Source organism: Zea mays, chromosome 10, assembly GCF_902167145.1.
Source record: "Zea mays cultivar B73 chromosome 10, Zm-B73-REFERENCE-NAM-5.0, whole genome shotgun sequence".
Classification (NCBI taxonomy): domain Eukaryota; kingdom Viridiplantae; phylum Streptophyta; class Magnoliopsida; order Poales; family Poaceae; genus Zea; species Zea mays.
The window spans coordinates 19,287,483-19,293,672 of record NC_050105.1 but is presented as its reverse complement, the minus strand read 5'-3'; positions in this window follow the sequence as shown (position 1 = coordinate 19,293,672).

Below are 6,190 nucleotides of genomic sequence, written 5' to 3'. Positions count from 1 at the left end.
ACACAGTCCGGTGCACACCGGACAGTCCGGTGCCCCCATCAGACCGTTGGCCCGGCCACGCGTCATGCGCGGATTGCGCGGATTGCGCGGCCGACTGTTGGCTCACCGGACAGTCTGGTGATTTTTAGCCGTACGCCGCCGACGAATTCCCGAGAGCAGCCTTTTCACCAGAGCCAGCCTGGCGCACCGGACACTGTCCGGTGCACCACCGGACAGTCCGGTGCACCCAGACTGAACAACAGTTAGCTGTACACAGCCAACTCTTTTTCCTTTTGTCTTTTCTCTGATTCTAGCACTTAGACAAATATGTTAGCACATAAAAAACAATGTACTAAGTCTAGAATCATACCTTTGTGTTGATTTGCACTTCATTCACAACTTGGCACAGTTTAACACTTAAACCATTTGTGTTGGCACTTAATCACCAAAATCCTTAGAAATGGCCCAAGGGCACATTTCCCTTTCAAGACCCTCACACCCTCAGCAAGGTGAACGGGGAGAAACTGGGTGATGAGATGGACATCTTTTATTCCTGCCATGCGGCAAGTAAAATGTTAGTCTTCCAACCAGATGCCAGGATTTGAGGACCCGTCGTACTTGGAGATATTGGTGGGTGCCAGCACCTTTGCGAGGAACTATGCCCTTTTGATAGCGCGCCCGAAGGCACGCGGCCCTGGCCCAGGTGCGCTAGGGCTACACTCGCACTTTCTTTCATGTGGCAGCTCAACTTCTTGCTCCCGACACTGGTTGTTGATGATGTGTTGGGCATCGTGGATCCCCCTAAGGCGGTCCTTTAGGGGAACACACGTCTCCATTGATTGGGAGGACTTTGCCCCATGCTCTAGGATGAGGTCGTGTGTGGCTATAGCTATCGGTGCTGGTTGCCAATCGATCTTGGCCTGTTGTACCGTGGCCTTCTCCAATAGACTATAAAGGTTCCGTACATCGCCCTTGCCTCCAGTTCGTTGGGCCAAGGGATGGATTAGAGCATCATTGTTGCTGCAGCCATGTTCTATCCTATGTTGATGAAGTATTACGCCTTGTCACTGCTCTCCATGAGCTGATTGTAAACTTTCTTCACCCATAGCCTTTTGGCCTCAAGGCGCTTCTTCTCGATGTCACCATAAACCCAATCGAGCTTATGGATGAGAGCATTGAGCTCCTCCTATTGTTGCCGGAGGATGGCCTCACGATCAAGGATGCGCGCCTGGCGTTAGCGCTGACCTCTTGGTTGGGGACTCATTGTCCCCCTCCCTGCCATCGTCGTTCCGTGGCGGTGTTGCCACGAAATAGGCCCTTTTCAGTGCCTTGTCGACATCAGAGTTGGGCCCGGTGGAGCCATGGCTCGAGTCGTCCTCGAGCAAGTCAAGGATGGATGTTGGCTGGTGGCCGATGGTACCCACAAGTGATTAAAGCAAGGCCCCCTCTGCCTTCTACTTGATGGCGTCGGCAAGCCTGTTAAGGCACCGCTTCAGGGCAATAGTGTGCCTCTTGAGGCGTCGCTTCTCTGCCTTGCTCTTGGCAGAGCGTGTGGGTCTTGTGCATGTGGTGATAGGCATGTTGGGGTCGACAGTGGCGGTGGTGAGAAAGTCGAGGGATCCGACTGTAACACGGCTTCCAGGAGCAAAAATCTTGCCACCATTGAATGCTGGTGACTGGACCATCGGAGTGGAGAATTTCTTTTGGAACGCTAATGGTCCCCTACCTGGCATGCCAACTGGCATGGTTTTGCAAACTGAGGGGACAATAGAATTTGTGTTCGGTGGGGGATGTGTTAGAAATATGCCCTAGAGATATTCATAGAGATGAGCATATTTCCTTGTATCCATGATATATATATTGCTTAATTGAATATCCATGGAAGGCACCTTGTATTGATTAGCAATTATGTGAATTGTTTGTGAGATTCTTTACTTATATGGTTATTCTAAATGATGTCCCTAATCAGAGTCGATGACTAGCACATGTATTAGTTGATGACTACATTTCACAAGTCATAAACATGGAGATGTTAAACTAATAATGTGGGCACATCTATGACATGAGGCTGGACCGACCCAACGTGAGATATTGTAATATAGTTCTCTTTTTGCAACATGAATATTGTATCCTTAGACCTGAGATTGTCGCATGTTCTCAAGATGTGAATTGACTTACTTAGGGACTATCAAACGCTATTCCGTAACTGGGTAGTTATAAATGTAGTTTTAGGTTTGTCAGGAAGCATGTTGTGAGGCATGGTCAATCAAGATGGAATTTGTCCCTCTCTTTGTGAGAGAGATATCTCTAGGCCCCTCGAGTGATTGGATCAAGAAATGCATGGCCGTGCTAGGGTTAAGAGTTAACCATTGAAAGGATTCCAATTCACAGTATCGAGAAAGAGAGGTCAGCTTAGAGCCAGACCAAATATTGTGAGACAAAGGGAACAGCATGTACGTAATGTTGCAATGGTTAGTCTGATATAATCTTTACGTGCGCATAGGAGTTGACATGTCTTGCTAGAGGCCGCTGTCAATTATTGGGCCAAGTAAGAGTACTCGGGCTATGTCTATTTGTACGTGAACCTATAGGGTCACACACTTAAGGGGAAGGAAGCCTAACTCGGATTAGATCCAAAATTAGACTGGGCTTTAGGGTTACTGATGGGCCTCGGTGTCAGAAGCCCACCATAACGCCTATATAATGAGGGGCGGGGGCACGATTAGGCTAACCCTAATTCGCCACCAGCAAACGAGTAGCCGCTCGCCTCTCGCCCTCGCCAAGCCGCCGTCGCGAACCTAGCAGTTCGGTATGCGGCGCTTCCTCCCTGTACGTGTGGATACCTCGGAGGTGCTGCATCTGGAGCACTGGGACGAACCGTGCAAGGACGTGAAGGACGCCGACGACTCCACGGCACTGCTCGACGCGTTCGTCTACATCGAGACGTCTTCCGCTGCTCTGCGCGTCTAGTGGTAATTCCATGACCTATAACCGCAGTAGTTCTTGGTTTTATGGGGGTTGAAAATTTTGTTTTGCGCTAGCGTAGCCTCCCCGTAATCCTTCAGTGGTATCAGAGCGAGGTTCTGTGTAGTTTTAGGTCTGGATCTAGGTTCATGAGATGGATCTACTTGATGCACGGTTTGATTAGATCAATTGGTTATAAAGGGTTGAAGTAGATTACATCGGATATGACTGAAGAGATTAGTTCGTCCTTCTCTGTTATGTGCGTGACTTGCCCCTACCGGCTGGAATCACCATCGGGGCTAACTGCGTACACAACCAGCAGATTGACGTAACAGATCGACGTCATGAGTGTAATCTTCTTCGGGTCGAAAGTCTCGGATTTGGGTTGATTTGATCAACCGCATGAGATTTTTAGTGGAATTTCCATACATACGATGCATGGAATTTCCATAAGATGTCCATACATACGATTTGGGTTGATTTGATCAACCGCCGTGGCTATCTGCTGTAGTGGCGAACATATAGAAACGTGTTTGTCTAACCTGTTTTTTGCAGGACATCTTGTGATCGGTATGGCTATTGTGTGTATATGATGCATATTAATAAATTATTCATGACATGCGTGTCGTGACCAGGGAAATACGGTTGTAGCCACATGTATTGTCCAAATTTAATGTAATGACCTGCGTGTCAACATGTGATGATCCAAAGCGTATATGTAATTTGTTTACCAGCATACGTTAGATAGATCTTGAAGGACTCATCACCTGAAGGATGGCATACCTATATCATGGAGATGGAGATCATCGTGATGGACAGATTATTGGAGATGGGGATCACCATGTGACAGCAAGCCATACCGAATCACAACTGTTGTGTGAATGCCATTCTTAATGTTCTACTTGTTCATATTGCATATATATCCTTGTGTGCGATGATATAAGTAGGACGATCCCTCATAAATGTTTAAGCTTAAATGCCTCTCCAAACCTTGCACTATCATAAGTCTTGTACAATTGGTGGTGGGTCTATGAAATTAGGGTGCCACCAGTTTTCCTTGACTAGATAGGTTTGTATCGGATACGAACTGCAGAAAGGGTTGGTTAACTTAAACAAAGTCAGCTTAATGGTTAAGGACTTTGGGGCATAAGGTTGGGAGCCGAGACATAGAGATGTCACCCAACAATAGAAGTCATATATATGATATGATTAGCAAGGAGTTGCTTACCGATCTACCTTGTCTTCTAGCGGTGATGCTAAAGCTCACTAGTAGACTTGTTAGTTGTGGGTTCTGAATCACTAAGTATCAATCGAGGGATATTGATTTTAGTGGGAGTAGACTATTAAATGTTTAATATGATTTACTCTGTCATGGATATTTTTGTCTTAGTATTTTGCATTATTTTGTTGTAGATAAATGGCACCTAGCACACCAACATTTACTTTGCGATCAATTCTTGAAAAGGATAAGTTAAATGGAACAAACTATACGGATTGGATCCGTAACGTGAGAATTGTTCTCAGGGCTGAAAAAAAGGAAGATGTTCTAGACACCCCACTGCCAGAGGATCCTGGTGAAAATGCAACTGCAGCAGCTAAAACCGCTTACAAGAAAGCAATGGATGCCAATCTTGAAGTGAGTTGCCTAATGCTTGCTTGCATGGAGCCTGAGCTACAGATGCAGTTTGAGACAAACCATGAGGTGCACGATATGATCGTGGCGCTCAAGGATATGTTCCAGACTCAGGCTAGGACTGAAAGGTTCAATGTGTCCAAAGCCTTTCTGGAATGCAAGCTAGCAGAAGGCGCAACAGTTGAGCCACACGTAATCAAAATGGATGGTTACAGTCAGAGGTTGGAGAAGCTAGGCTTCCCAATAAGCCAAGAGTTGGCCACTGACTTCATTTTGGCATCTCTTCCGCCCAGCTATTGAAACTTCATTACGAACTACCATATGCATGGGGCGGAGAGGGGCCTCAATGAACTATGTGGCATGCTGAAAACAACAGAGGGGGACATAAAGAAAAGCGCTGGCAGCAGCGGCCATGTGATGGCGGTCCAAAACAAACCCAACTTTAAGAAGAAGGGTAAATCTCAAAAGAAGAAGGACAAGGCAAAGGATACAGTATCCAAGCCAAATCAAAAGCCCAAGGCTGGACCAGCTGCAGATGCAGAGTGCTTTTATTGCAAAGAACTTGGTCACTAGAAAAGGAATTGCAAGCAGTACTTGGCCTTTATTAAGGATCGCGGCGGTAAGGGTACAGCCGCAGCAGGTACACTTGCTATTCACATTACAGAAATTTTTCTTGCTGATTCTTATATTAATTCTTGGGTATTTGATACTGGATCGGTTGCCCATATTTGCAATTCGATGCAGGGAATGATAAGAAGTAGAAGCGTGAAAAGAGGAGAAGTTGATTTCCGGGTAGGCAACAATGCAAGAGTTGTTGCGTTGACCGTCGGGACGATGCAACTCCACCTCCCATCAGGATTTATTTTGGAGTTAAATAATTGTTATCTAGTTCCTAGTATGAGTCGAAACATTATGTCTCCTTCATGTTTGATGAAGGATGGTTATTCATTTGCGAGTGAAAACAATGGTTGTGTGATCTCTAAGAATGGCATGTTTGTGGCTTTTGCATCCATTATGAATGGGTTATTCATTTTAAATCTTGATGATGCACCTATCTGTAATATTAGTGCTAAAAGGCCTCAGCCTAATGATTTAAGTCCTACCTACATGTGGCACTGTCGTTTGGGTCATATAAGTGAGAAACGCATGAAGAAGCTTCATTCTGATGGGCTTTTAACTTCGTTTGATTTTGAATCATATGAGACATGTGAAGCTTGCTTACTTGGTAAGATGACCAAGGTGCCCTTCACGGGTTTACCGGAGAGGACATTAGATTTATTGGAACTCATACATACTGATGTGTGCGGACCAATGAGTACGACAACTAGGGGAGGATTCCAATACTTCATAACCTTCACTGATGATTTTAGTATATATGGGTATGTCTACTTAATGAAACACAAGTCTGAATCCTTAGAAAAGTTCAAAGAGTTTCAGAATGAAGTAGAAAATCAGCGTGGCAAGAAAATTAAAGCACTGCGATCGGATCGTGGAGGTGAATATTTGAGTCATGAGTTTAGCAATCATCTAAGGAGTTGTGGAATTGTTCCACAGCTTACGCCGCCTGGAATGCCTCAGAGGAATGGCGTGTCTGAGCGACGTAATCGGACTTTA